The sequence below is a fragment of the Parasteatoda tepidariorum genome, chromosome 7 (assembly GCF_043381705.1).
Source record: "Parasteatoda tepidariorum isolate YZ-2023 chromosome 7, CAS_Ptep_4.0, whole genome shotgun sequence".
In the NCBI taxonomy this organism is placed as follows: Eukaryota; Metazoa; Arthropoda; class Arachnida; order Araneae; family Theridiidae; genus Parasteatoda; species Parasteatoda tepidariorum.
This window is the reverse complement of record NC_092210.1, coordinates 43393970-43407834: the sequence shown is the minus strand read 5'-3', so window position 1 is coordinate 43407834 and position 13865 is coordinate 43393970. Positions and strand designations below refer to the sequence as shown.

At 27.3% G+C, this 13865-nt stretch overlaps 1 protein-coding gene and 1 long non-coding RNA gene across 2 annotated transcripts in view; one reads left to right on the top strand and one right to left on the bottom strand.

Annotated features, from left to right (window-relative positions):
- The window catches only part of LOC107445428 (BMP and activin membrane-bound inhibitor homolog), a 50806-nt gene that overhangs the window by 19157 nt on the left and 17784 nt on the right, over positions 1–13865 (top strand). The window lies entirely within an intron of this gene.
- The window catches only part of LOC139426016 (uncharacterized), a 207388-nt gene continuing 202635 nt past the window's right edge, over positions 9113–13865 (bottom strand). The window contains exon 2 of the long non-coding RNA XR_011637263.1: positions 9113–9461. This is a non-coding gene — a long non-coding RNA (uncharacterized lncRNA). The remainder of the gene's footprint in view (positions 9462–13865) is intronic.

Genomic DNA, 13865 nt, shown 5'->3' with positions numbered 1-13865 from the left:
AAATGTTTTTAAACATCGGTATTTAATTTTTGCAACTAAACTGATTATGACTATTCACTCTACTTGAAATAATTAGTGAAACGTGTAAAATGCAAGGTCACCTCCTTAGAATGTAGACTGTAAGAAAGTAGAAAATAACCAGTCGCCACTAGGCGAGTTAACAAAGGTGACTAAAATTAAATAAACAACTTATTACAGTTTCCATCGTTTTTTTATTTTTTAATGCTTAATATTAAATATACATCAACACAGAAATACTCAGGAAAACGGAATTTTCATTAAACTGTCTAATGTCTCCATTCCAAATTTTGATCTTTCAGAATCCATAATTTTGCAATCGAAAAATTCATGTGAATAGAGTTTCTTAACAATTCACAAAATTGTAATCTATACATGAAATGTATTTCACCTCCCAAATATTTTTAAAATAAAGTTCTTTAAATCCAGGTGTTAAACTAAATTTTGTTACATATTTATATTATTTTTATTGGTGAATTACCTTTTCATAGTCGTATATTGTTTCTAACATAAACTTCTTTTAAAAATATACTTTAATCAAAACAAAGAAAAGTTTGCAAAAAGTGGGTATTAAATGAAAGAGACGCATTAGATTTTGGGAAAGAGTCGCTAATAAGTTATAAGGTCAACCGGCTACTAGCTGAAAATTTAAGTTTTCTGATCTATTAAAATGAGAAATAGATAGCTAACGTTGCTCTAGAATTATAGGCAATTTTTTTGTCAAAATTTAAACCAATATAAATTTTCAATCAGCAGTTTCAAAAAGGCAATTGAAATTGAAAAGTTTTTATTTTTGCTTAGTTTACATGAAAAAAATAGTTTTCCTTCTCAAAATCACTTATCGCCAGTTTAAGCAAAAAAGTAAATTATTTTTTAATAAATTTTAAAAACCTACTAACTTGCAGTATTAAGTTATCAATGCAAAATTACTGACTGCTTAGTTCTATTGCTTAAAAAGTTCGAGAAAAATTTTCAGAAAATTTAAAAACTGTCAAGTTTTATTTCCCACAATCTAATAAGACGTTTTTTTTTTTTTTTTTTTTTTTTTTTTTTTTTTTTTTTTTTTTTTTTTTTTTTNTTTTTGTAATTTCTTATAAAGACATTGTTTTTCTGAATGATAATCTAATACATACATAAGAAAAGGACTGCTATATAAATGAACTAAAAATACAACATTAACCAAAAAATTCAACTTAGTGATTCTCTATATCAATTAATTATAAATATAAATTAATTAATTAACAAAATAAATTTATTAATTAATAGCAAATTAATTAACTATATAATATGTTTTAAAAAAAACAGCTTTGTTTCAGGAAGTGTCGGTTATGATAATGAAACCAGATATCATTTAGTTAAATAATTGAATGGAATTGAGTAATCGAAATTAAGAATCCAGTTCTTTTTAAACAATCCCTAAACGGTGAATAAATTCTTTAATAAATTTTCAAACATGAATTACGATGCTTTGATTTATTACCTTGTTTTAATTTATTTTTGAAGCTGTCATAATCAACGTAGATGCTGCTCTAATTAGAATAACTTTTTTGTCTACCAAATACTACTCATCACGAAACTTTTTCGAAGAATCTATCGAAGGCGCAAATGAAAAGTCAGCGGCTAATTACAGAAGTAAACATTACTTCCCATTTGTGCACATATCTTGCTTGGCTCAAAAATTTGGCATACTTATGCATATTGAGTTTCATTAGTCGATAAAGGATAATCGATGGCTGAATCTTTTGGTTAGAGTAGAAAACAAATAAAAAGGTTGAGAATCTAGCGGCGGCTAAGAATTCTCTGCCGCAGAGATAATTGGAGAAAATTTTCGATCAACGTATTTTTCGATATGAATTAATGAATATTTTCTAATAAAACAGGGAATGATTTACAAGTGGAATTTAATAATATGCCAATCTTATTTTTATAACAAAAATAAAGAGATCGATAATGCAAACGATAGTCATAGAGAAAATTTCTGAGATTTTTGTAAACAAAGAAATTATAATTTTAATTTTGAAAATAAAAATATCACTGTAAGAAAATTGCTCTTTTTATCTTTAAAATTACCTTGATCTGTTTGATGAATTCAAAAGCTTATATATGTCTAAGTTAATGAAATTCTTATTACAAATAAATGGTATCATAAGTAAATTGTGTAGCAATAGATTAATAATTTTATTTCTTATTTTTTTCTGTGAATGCACTTGGTTACCTTTAAAGAGATAAAAGCGAGATATTTTATTAAAATTTTCATTTCATTTTCATTTTATTAGATTTTTATTTATTTATTTTGCTTCTTTCTTTCAAGATAATTTAATGAAATATGGTCACATTGATAAATAAATGTATCTTTTTGCTAACACTTAATAAATTCTAAGTAAGAAACTTTGTTATTAATAATGAAAATAAATGTTTATTCTTCGCATTGTTGCTATTTTTTAAGAAAAAAAAATACGAAGCTTGATTATTTACACAAATTTTCAATCGATAACATTTATAAAAGATTTCGTTCTAATCTTCCAAGCTATTCTGATAAAATATATAATAATTTCGAGTATTGCTAGGTTAACGTAATTCATGATTCTAAAAGTTATAATCAAGTTCAAACTTTTCTTCTATAAGTTTACTAAACGTCATATTTTAGTTAGTCTTTAATGCAAAATTTTAGCAAAAGCTTGGAAATTTTCTAATTTTTTTTTTAAATTAACATTTCGTATTGCTTTCATTTCCCTATATCTTTTTATAGTAAAACTTTTCTTCTCTTTTTTTTTTTGCTCTATTTTTTATTTTATATCAATGCTATTGTGACTCGTTCGATACTATATGTTATATAACTGTTCAAAAAACCATATGATAACGACAATTTTAGAAATTATATTAATTAGTAAACATTGTTCAACTAATAGCGAGATAAATATGTATCATTTTCTTCTGTTATTAATACACAAATAATTTTTATAAAATTAAATGAGAAATTGAGTCCGCATCAAGGCGGTCCAATTATTTTGGTGTGTACGATATTCAGACTTATATCTGGGTATCGTGCAATAATCACATTTCTATATTTAGTATGTTTTATTTCTTAAAATAGGTATGTGTTACTGTGCTGTCAATGAAATTGCTCTAAAACTTTTCCCGCATTTGCCAAATGAAAAATCTGCTTTTATTTTACTTATTTTTCTTCGCGTGCAAGGCGTTTAGTAATAAGACGATACAAACTATATACAAAGTCACATACACCCTATTTGCCGAAATTTGAGAAATCAGGTTTTAAATTTTAGTTTGTACCAAACATCTTTTTTTTTTTTAAAGTTTGAAGAAAATATAAATTTTTATCCCTCTGGTCTTGGTCAATTCAGTCCACACAAAGTGAAAAAATTTCTTTTTGAAATGAACGTCCCGGCAGGAGATTAAATTCGAAATTCCAAAACTCCTGCAGCTAGTTGTTAACTTGGAGTGTGATGCTCCTGTCGCAGCCCACACAAATTCAACCTCAGGCGATAGAACCACCGAGCAGTTGACAAAGCTTAAATTTCTTTTAAGAGATTGAATTTCTGCGACCTCGACCATGATGATGCCCCACAACTTTGGAACAAGAAACATCCCAACGTTTATTTATTTTTTTAAGAAAAAAAGATGGAAAAAAATTATTTTTGGTAAAATGGCGAGAACAGCCACACGCATCAAATGGGAGGTGCGCGGAAGTTATTTATTTTATCCACTAAAGACAGCTCCATGACCCCCTGGTCGGGGGTCAAGCTTGAGTTCACGCAACCCCTGTGAAGAAATCGTTCCTTCTTCGGCTGCCTCTATCCACTTTTCTTATTTCAGAATGTGTTTTCTCTTTTTTCTTTAGGTGGAGCTAGTTAAGAAAATTTATTTTTCCATTTTTTTTCTTCTTATGACTAGCAATGAGTTTTGAAACAGGGTGGGGAAAAAAAAGATTTCGCTGGTAAACAAGGGACCTTTTCTTGAATTTGTTGTTAACGTTTTTCGATTTGTTGTATGTTGTTTAAATGTAGCTATTTACTGTCTAAAAGAGTTCTTTCTAAATAAAATAGAGGGAATGAAAAAAATACTTAAAAACAAACAAACATGTTTTTAAAAATTATTTTTAGGTTTAAAATTATTTTGTAAAATTTCCTAAAAATTGTTTTTAGGTTTTTGTCAATAATTTTAGAAACAATGAAACTTAATTATTTTATTTATTTATAAAATGTGATATTTACAGCTCTAAGCCTGTTTTCAAAATTGCATAAATTGTATCGCGCAGAAAAATAAATTGCAAATATTTGCCGTTTTTTTTATTTTTACAGAAATATATATATATATTTTATCCCAGTAATATTACATTCACGATTTTATTAACTTTATTCACTTCACAGTTTGTTAATTCAGGGTAAATAATCTGCCGGAAATTTGGAAGCGGGAAATATTACACGTATAGCGTTTGCTTTTAGTACTTTAAAATTAGAGAAGTACAGATATGAACTTTGCTAAATATCTGGAAACTTCTTTCAGAAATCTATCGGTTTTAAATTCTAACACAAATTTATTATTCATTAAAATGCAATTGATTCTTTTTATTTTAGTAAATCAATAATGAAAATGCAGGGTTTATGCAAGTTGATAATTTAAGGTTAATTATTTGTCGGAAATTTAAAGGAAGGAAATGTACTTTAAAATTCGAGAGGTTCAGATATAAAAGTTGTTACAAATCTAAAAACTTCAGTAAAAAATCAATCGGTTTTAGATTCTAATTCATATTTGTTATTCATTAAAATGCAAATTTTTTGGGGATTTTTTTTCTTTTATCGTAAATCAATAACGGCAATTTCTTTTAAAAAGAAAGACCCTAATATAATGCGGAGCATATCACTGAGAAAACTGCATTCCATGAAAATTCCTCAACAAAATTATCCATGCGGAAATACTATCTTCTTGGAAAGCAACTGAAACAAATTTGAATATTCTCATTTAAAGCAATCTTATAAGAGCTTAGATAGAATTGCCTGATCTTTGCCGTTTTCTGCCCCAGGGCAAATAAGAATTTATCCTTTTCACAAACAATCTACTTTATTTTAAAGTCCTTCTACACTTCTGCTTTAATCACACTTTGATTTCTCGAGTGCTTAGTTTGGCATTTTATTTTTCAACCATGTGACTTCGGAATCAAAAACTTTGCTTACCCGCATCAACACTCCGAATGTTTTTTCGTTTCCAATCTAGAACTTTCTTCAAATGGACTTAGTATATTTCTCTGGAATTGAAGTTGATTATAGGCCCCGAAGCAGTTGGACACAAAATAAGAATGGTTTTATAACAAATGATGCATGATTCGGATACTTAATTGAGACATATGAATTATAGCGTTCGCCCTCGGGTTGAATCCTTTTAAATATTTTGGAATATTTGCCAGTTATGGAAGCAGTGAAATTAAAATTATAAGAAGATAAAAGCAGGTATTGATTCAGATTCACATGCATTCATTGAAATCACAAAAACGAAAATTCACATGACTGTTAAAATAACAAAAATATTGAATAACTAATTCCGATACACGCATTTAAAAGTAACAAAAAAATGAAAATTTAGTATTTTGTATACCAAAATCGTGCATCTCAAAGTAACAAAAATATAAAATAAATTATTCTGAATAATATATTTTAAAATGACAAAAAAAAATGAAGAAAAAATTAAGCGTGTGTCAAAATAAAAAAAATGTGGAATAATTGTGTGGAAAAATTACAAATATAACAAAAATTTGAATCATGAGTGGAAAAATAACAAAAGATAAAAATTAAGTCACGTATATGTGAAAATCGTGCCTCTCAAAGCAACATAAGGAATAGAGTAAACAAACTTGAACACAAACATACGAATTATTATTTATTAATCCCTTATTATATATCAACTTTACTTATTGATCGAATAACAATAAATAAATTTACTATGATATTCTAGGTTTTACAAAAACTGAAATTGCCAAAAATATAAAAGCGGAATTGCTTTTAAAAAAATTTAAGATATAGTTTCTCCATCTTATTACTTTCTTCAAAATAATTTGAAACATATTATTTTAGTTATATTTCAAAAAAGCATTTAGATTTTCCTTTCATTAAAACCATACTTTTTAGTGCTATCTAAAAAATTTCGAGTCGAATCTAATATTTCTAAAAGATTTTGTTGTTTGATGTACTTGTAATTAGAAAGCTCAAATATCAAATTCAATCTTACTTTTCCAGAAAAAATATTAAAAGTTTTTACTACGAATTTAATCTCGTTATTCCTTTAAAAAATTCTTATTGAAATAGAAGTAATGTAACTCATTTGTTATTTATTCTGTACATGTGTGCAATTTTATTTATTAATTTCTTTTTTTTTTTAATTTTGTTTTTTCCGAACATAAATTATTCTATTACACACAGAACCGTAGAATGAAATCACATTGATATTATCAATTTCACAGAAAGAAAAGTTGTTCTTAACTTTCAGAGTAATTTTTATTACTTTTATTCAAATCAAAATTTAAACGTTTTTAATTGTTAAAACTTAACTGTAACAAAACAAAGTAAGAAATATGATAGCATACAACTATTTTATGTTTTTAACAATGTTTTATGCATTTTTAAAAAAAATGTTTCGTAATAAAAATGCATCGACTTTTAAAAATTTATTTTTTCATTCATATTTTGGTATCATAAAAAAATTTATTATTTTTATACTTTGCATGCATTAACATTTCAAATAAACAGGCTTTTTTTTTCATTTTTTTTTTCAAAATAAATGTTGATTTTACGTAAATGGCTTTTATATGTTTTACTCATTAAAAGTAATTTAAGATATATCAGTTGAAAAAAAATCAACAGTCAATTACTATTAATTTGTTGTTCGTCTTTTATTGATAAGCACGCGTTTTTAAAATAAATTATTTAAAACCATTAAGTATTTATTCTATATTTATTAAGATAATTATTTTTTAATCCAGAATATTACAAATAAAGTAATATTCTGGACAACGGGTTATTATACTCACTAGCTACTGATTAGGTAATATTACAGTCATGTATAAAAAGTTAAAAACTTTTCACTCAAAAGTTTTTTACTTTTAAAATAGTTTTAAAAAAAAGTTAAAACTCTTCGGTGTTATAAACAAGTGTTATAATTTAAAAATAAAACACCAAAAGAAGAGAAATAATTGCAGATGAAAGTACAAAAAATTTTTGAAATGAGTTTGAAAGAAATTAATTGAACAGTAGTTAATATAATTTATTCAATTAAAATACAATTTGTACTCAGTAAATATTTTGGCCAATACAATTATAAAAATCTCTTTTTTTTTTAATTTGAAATATTACGTAACTTAATATTTCGATATTTTTTGACGTTTTGCATGAAAATGTTTTACATTTAATATTATTTTGAAAATCTTATTGAAAATTTATGATTTCAGCATTAATGGATTTGGCTAATCAAACAAGCCATTTGCTTCCTCTTAATATTTTCAGCATATTGTTTATAATAGTAAGAAATGAAAATATATTTTTACTTGCTTTGTGTTCCATGTGAAATCATTCGATTATACCAGAACGCTCATTTATTCGAACGAGATCGCACACTGAAATATTAATTAAATAAATGTGTAATAAAGCATTATATATTAAAGATGATTAATTGAAAAAATCTCAATTTTCACTAATTTTATTACCTGTTTCGAAATTTTAAAATGCCTGTATATATGAGGTATGATAAATAAGTAAAATACTTCAAGGAGCTTTAATATCATTGCTTATGTTAACGCTTGAATCTTTACTTTATTTGATAGTCGTACGTTTTTGCGCATTAAAATGCTTTTCATTATTATTATTTTCCACAAAAAAATGAAGAAATCATATTCAGGAACTATAATTTCTAAATAAACAAAGTATAATTCAAGGATTTATAAATATAGAGATTAAAAAAAGTTATATGGTTTCATCAAAATAATACTTACGATGTTTTAAACCTAGTTTTAAAAAAAAGTCTTAAAATTATATTTTATAAAATATTTTTGTGACGAACTTCTTAAATAGATATTATTTTTTTAGTAGGGGAAAAATTTAGGGAAGCGAGAAAATTTTTTAAATGACTCAATTTTTAAGATACTAAAATTATACAAAAAATTTTAGGCAGAAAACTTTTTTATATGACTTACTAAGATAAAAAACGATGCAAAACAATTTGGTCTTTTAATGTTTGAAATAGAATTCTAAATTATGACTCTATTTACAAATTTTATTTTTACATGAATTTATTCATGTATTATATGATAAAAAATAGCCATTGCATCTTCGATAACATGCTTTTTAAGATACTCTTTCTTAAGAAAGAACGAAGAAAAAGAAATTATCCGAGAGTGTTTTCTTCTTTCGTTTCCCGCACTTAAATGAATCGTTTTCTCATAGCTTGATAAATGGCATTTCAGATGAGACTTTGACCTTCTAGTATTTATATGAAAGCAAACACCCTTATTTCTTTTATCCTTCTGTCTTTTAGAACTTAAGAAGTAGGAAAATGTTCGGTATTCTCGCATTTAAATTAGAGCAGATCGCTTTCAAAAAATTTTCAAATAATCCCTAATTGAAGCTAAGACAGTTTGGTATTATAAAATAAGAAAGTTTAGCACATCCTCTACTTAAAACTAAAACTGCTTGGTTTAATAAAATAATAAAGTTTAGCATATCCCCTAATTGAAGCAAGAACATCTTGGTTGTATAAATTAAGAAAGTTTAATATATCTCCTAGTTGAAACAAAGAACTACTTGGTTTTATAAATTAAGAAAGTTTAACATATCCTGTCCCCTAATTGAAGCAAGAACTACTTGGTTTTATAAATTAAGAAAGTTTAACATATCCCCTAATTGAAGCAGGTAGTTACTTTATTTAGGTCGACGGCCTGGGAAACATCCCTGAGGATGATTCGAAGACATCTTCGCAATTTTGACCATCGAAGACATGCCATCGCAATTTTGATCTTCAGGCTACATATGGGACACATTGTACACGTAATTTTTCAGATATTTTTTTTTCCCAATGAGCTGCACAATCGGTCTTGCCGATAAGCAGACCTAGTGCGTTCTCCAGAGGTGGTATCCACTCTTTCAGGACCACCACAATGGGTGAGATACCGTTGGTCATGTTAATTTGGACGTCTAGTTTCTGCCACACTAGATGGCAGCACCGAGACTCTATTTGGATGCTAAAGTGCACTAGGAATTTAATTTCGCCCGAAATGCCAAGAGCCAATAAGGCACTCCAGGTATCTTTTACATGCCGCATAATCATACGACGTGGCCGCTGAGGACTTTCTGCATCCCAAAAATCCGGTGTCTGGGCCGGGGATCGAACCCGCAGACTTGGGCTCAGAAGGCCGACGACAAACCAACTGCGCCACCCAGCCACTTTTCAGATATGCTAACTGGCAAAAAATGTTTTTCTCTCCTCAAAAAAAATTTTGCTTTTTTTTTCTATGTTTTTCCTGTATTCCTTGACCAATACGATAATAATTATTATTCTTTACTTTTAAAAAGTCTGAAGTGAAGGTTAGAGGTTTTTGTCTAACGTGTTATTTCTTTCTACTTTTTTGATTAAAGCGTTTCTTTGAATGAGATCGATTTCTACTAGTTTTGTTATCTCACGTGTCGTGATTTAAATTCTTACCTTTTTATTTAAGACACGAAAAAAAATAAATGAGTTTTATTTCCATCTAAACTGATTTGATAAAAGCTTTTTATAAAAAGTAATTAGGGTCTGTTTTAAAAAGAAATCAATTCTATAAAGAAGAATCAATTTCTGAGAAATATACATTTAATTTGCACGTTTAATCTTTTTTTTGAATGAAATTAAAATATATTATTAAAATGATTGAAAGATCAAGTTACCCTTTGATAAAATACCATAAAAGAACGGAATAGAGTTTTTTTTTAAAATCAGATTTTTTGTTATTTTTAGGCACATTTTGAGAGCATTTATTTCATATTTAGTTTCAATTAATGAAGACAATTATAATTTAAATATTATCAAAAATAAATCATATGAATACATTTAGAACTCTATTGTGCGTACAAATTCGTGATTCGAAATTATCGAAAATGGAATTAAAATGAATCAATATTAACTATAAAAAACAGGACAAAATGAAGAAATCACAAAGTAAATTTCACTGATCTTCTTTTAAAGATACTTCCAAAATGGCAAAATAAATTGCGTTGCCTTAGACATGAACAGCAAGTTGGCAAATAGTGACCGTGTTTAAAAAATTAATTTAAAATAAGAGTCGAATCCGTTTTTAATTTAGATTTTTTTTTTGTTTATTTATGTTAATTTAAAATACCTTGGATTTTAAAAGTGAGTTAAAGTTTTAAAACTACTCCAAATTTGAATATTAGCCTCTTTTTTGAAAATTTTAACAACACGATGTTTAAATGAAAAATAAAGTTTATTTATATTTATTTATTTTTACGATCGGACTGTCAGGGAGCTGACCTTTCGTCAGAAAGGTTCTGGTTTCGAATCCCGGGAAAGGCATGGATGTTCTTTCATTCTCTGTAATACCTGTTTTTACGGTGGGAGCAACGTTGCCCACCTATTATGATGCCCCTGAAAATGTGGCCAACAAATCTGCTCATCAGATGCTGTATTGACGAAAGGTAATTCCCCAGGTGGGCATTGGAAAAAAATATATTTACTATTCATTTTTCTATCGGTTCAATTCTAAAAGTAGGACTATTTTGATCTCTTCTATTGTGTGTAAGTTTTAAAAGCACTGTATCTTTGACCATAATTGATCCGTATGATTCCGTTTTTTTATTTTATTTTGTGTAATTTTTTTTTGGTCTTTTACATGTACAAAACAGTTCAATATCAAAATCTCATTCTCTTTTATAATTACGACCGCTATAGCAATTTCCTATTACATTCTTATTTAATATTACCTTGTTTTCTGTAATAATTAAATTTTTTCTATTATCGTCTCTGAGTAAACCCAAAGTAATAAAATTCTTTTCTCTGAGTATTGTTCTTTACAAAGTGACACATTAGAGCCGCATGCTGACATAGATCTCCTCTTGGCGTGTTTGCCAAACATCGCCAAATTCAGTTTGGGGATTTCGTAACTTCTCAAAGTACACTTCTTTCTCAAACATAGCAGAACAAGAATGCCACTTCTTTCCTTTTTCTTTTTATCAATTGTAATCTGTCCTAAAGTAGACTTAGAAGACGGTCCAACTATTGCTGTTCTTGTGTGCTGTTTCCGAAAAAACTTTTCTCTGTCAGAGTTTTATTGCATTTTGAGAACTCAAACAGAAGATTAAGGGAAGAATTTGAAAAAGCTGGAACTTTCTTTTTGTGTTACTGTAAATCATTATCCTCCTTTTTTCCCGTTTTTATGCGTGTTTAAAAAAAAAAACGATCGTGATCCTATTTTATTGCTTAGTTGTTTACATAAAGACATCTAAGATTGCGTATAGTTCTTTTTTAAATAACAATGGTTCATTTAAAGTTCAATTTACCAGAAAATATTTTAAACTTTACATTAAGTTACATTTGAAAATATGAATCTCAATCAAGTGCTTTTATTGTACTAATCATTTTTGAACAGCTAGCTATCGTTTCGGCTACTTTTGAGAACTCTGCAATTTTGACTGGCGCGTTATAACATTTTATATTTAAAGCAATTATATTTTTAGAAAAATGTCTTTCAGGTTAAGAAAATAACCTTTACAACATATTTACTGCCATATCAATAGTTAAATATTTCAGTCAGGTAAACAAGTATTAATAAGCAATAAATAACTATAATAATATAATATTAATAAACAATACTATGCGCCGATTTTGAATATTAAAAATTAACAACCAACGTAAAGAAAGCTCTCTATAAACTATTTTAAAATGTAAATAAGGGAAAAAATTTCAAATTCGGCAAATTTTTATGTTTTGGAAATTAAAGAAACTGAGCATAAGAAAAGCAAATATATGTAATCAAACTAAATATATCAATAATTTCAAAATTACTGAGTATTATCAAAATAAATGCATCAATGGAGTCAAAGTATAAAAAAATATAACATATGTTTATAGACAGTATCCCGACATTAATTTTAAATTAAAGTTAATTAAATTAATGTTAAATTCATTTTAAATTAAAAAGACATTTTGTAATAAAGTGAACAACATATAATAAAAAATGATCCTGATAATTTATTTTAAAGCTTGGATGGAGTTAATATTTTTAAATTATGATAATTTTTATGTTTCAGAGATTAGAAAATTTGAACAACAAAGAAGCAAATAAATATAATCAAATTTAAGAAATACATTAATTAATCTATTCAAAGCAAATGAAAATTATTAACGTAAATATAGTCAAAGTAAATAAATATAATATATTAATAGACAATGTTCCGACACCGATTTTGAATTTCAAAAGTTAACAAATTATAATAAATAAATAAAAAAACTGTCAGTAAACTATTTTAAAGTTTAGATAGGGTGAGAATTTCTAAATAAAGTTAATTTTTGTTGCAGAACTTTAAAAAAAATAACATAAGAGAAGTGTTTTGCTTATCCTTAGGCCGCTGGTTATCAAAGGTACCTTAACGACAAATGTAGTAATGGCTATGAAATTTTTAATTAATAATATATTTACGTATTTACAAACAGCTCATACCATAGAAAGCTCCATTAACAAACTTGTAGCCATGACTGGTAAGCAGGAGTTATTAGATTTTAGCTAACTAATTAAAGCGTACCTCAGGAGAGGGCACTGTTGTACTAACAGAAATATAAGAATGAAATTCCAAGTAAGACCGAACAAGAAGCGAATAAATGTAATATCACAATATATAGTGAAAGTAAATAAATATAATCAAAGTAAATATACCAATAAAGTCAAATTAAATAAGTATAATGCACTCATATCCTTAAATTAAGAATAAGAATAATCCAGCAAATAAAGGGTCCGGAAATAAACGCGACTTATTTATAAAGACCATTTATTAAACAAAAGATAAGGAACAGAAAGTAAAGATGGTGTATGTATGATTGCCGTCATAAAAGCTACGAATTTTGCTCCAGAAGCAATTATAAAAAATTTCTCCTTTACAAAAACTAGATATTTCTTGGTTTGTATGATGGTTATTACATTGTATGTGTCCAATGTGATAAAATACAGTCTATACAACGCCGAGTTATGCTCAGTATCAAGTTATGGAGCTGATATTGGGTAAGCAATTCGATATGAAGTTTCGGTACGCATGTTGTCGGGCTGCAATTCTACACATCGGATTCAAGTCGGGTGAGAATGCAGGCCATACCATATGTGTGATATCTTCAGATTGAAGGCATTCATTTACGATATTTTCTCGGTGATAACGGGTATTGTCATCTATAAACACAAATTGAGGCCAAAGCCTAGAGATGAACTTAAGACAATTACGAATTCTGTGGATACTTCCATCTGAGAAAACTCATTCCAAGCGGCCGATAATTTTACCACATAAAAAATCATTCACATGCGTCCTCTGTGTCATGACTAGTCGTTTATGGCCCTGAGCGGCTCACAGAAAGCTAGTGAACAATCTTACTTCTTTGCCTTCATTCCTTATATATCCATCTTTAACACTCTCGTCATTGTGACGTAATATTTTCGTCATCTAGCGGTTTCTTGTAATTTGTATATTATTCTTGAAAATGTGTGAGATAATTCTAAGAGTGAAATTTTTACTTTAGAGTTCTATTTTCTAGGGATTCTGAATTTTGCTTAATTTATGCATATGAGTTATGTATATTTATATGTGTGTATA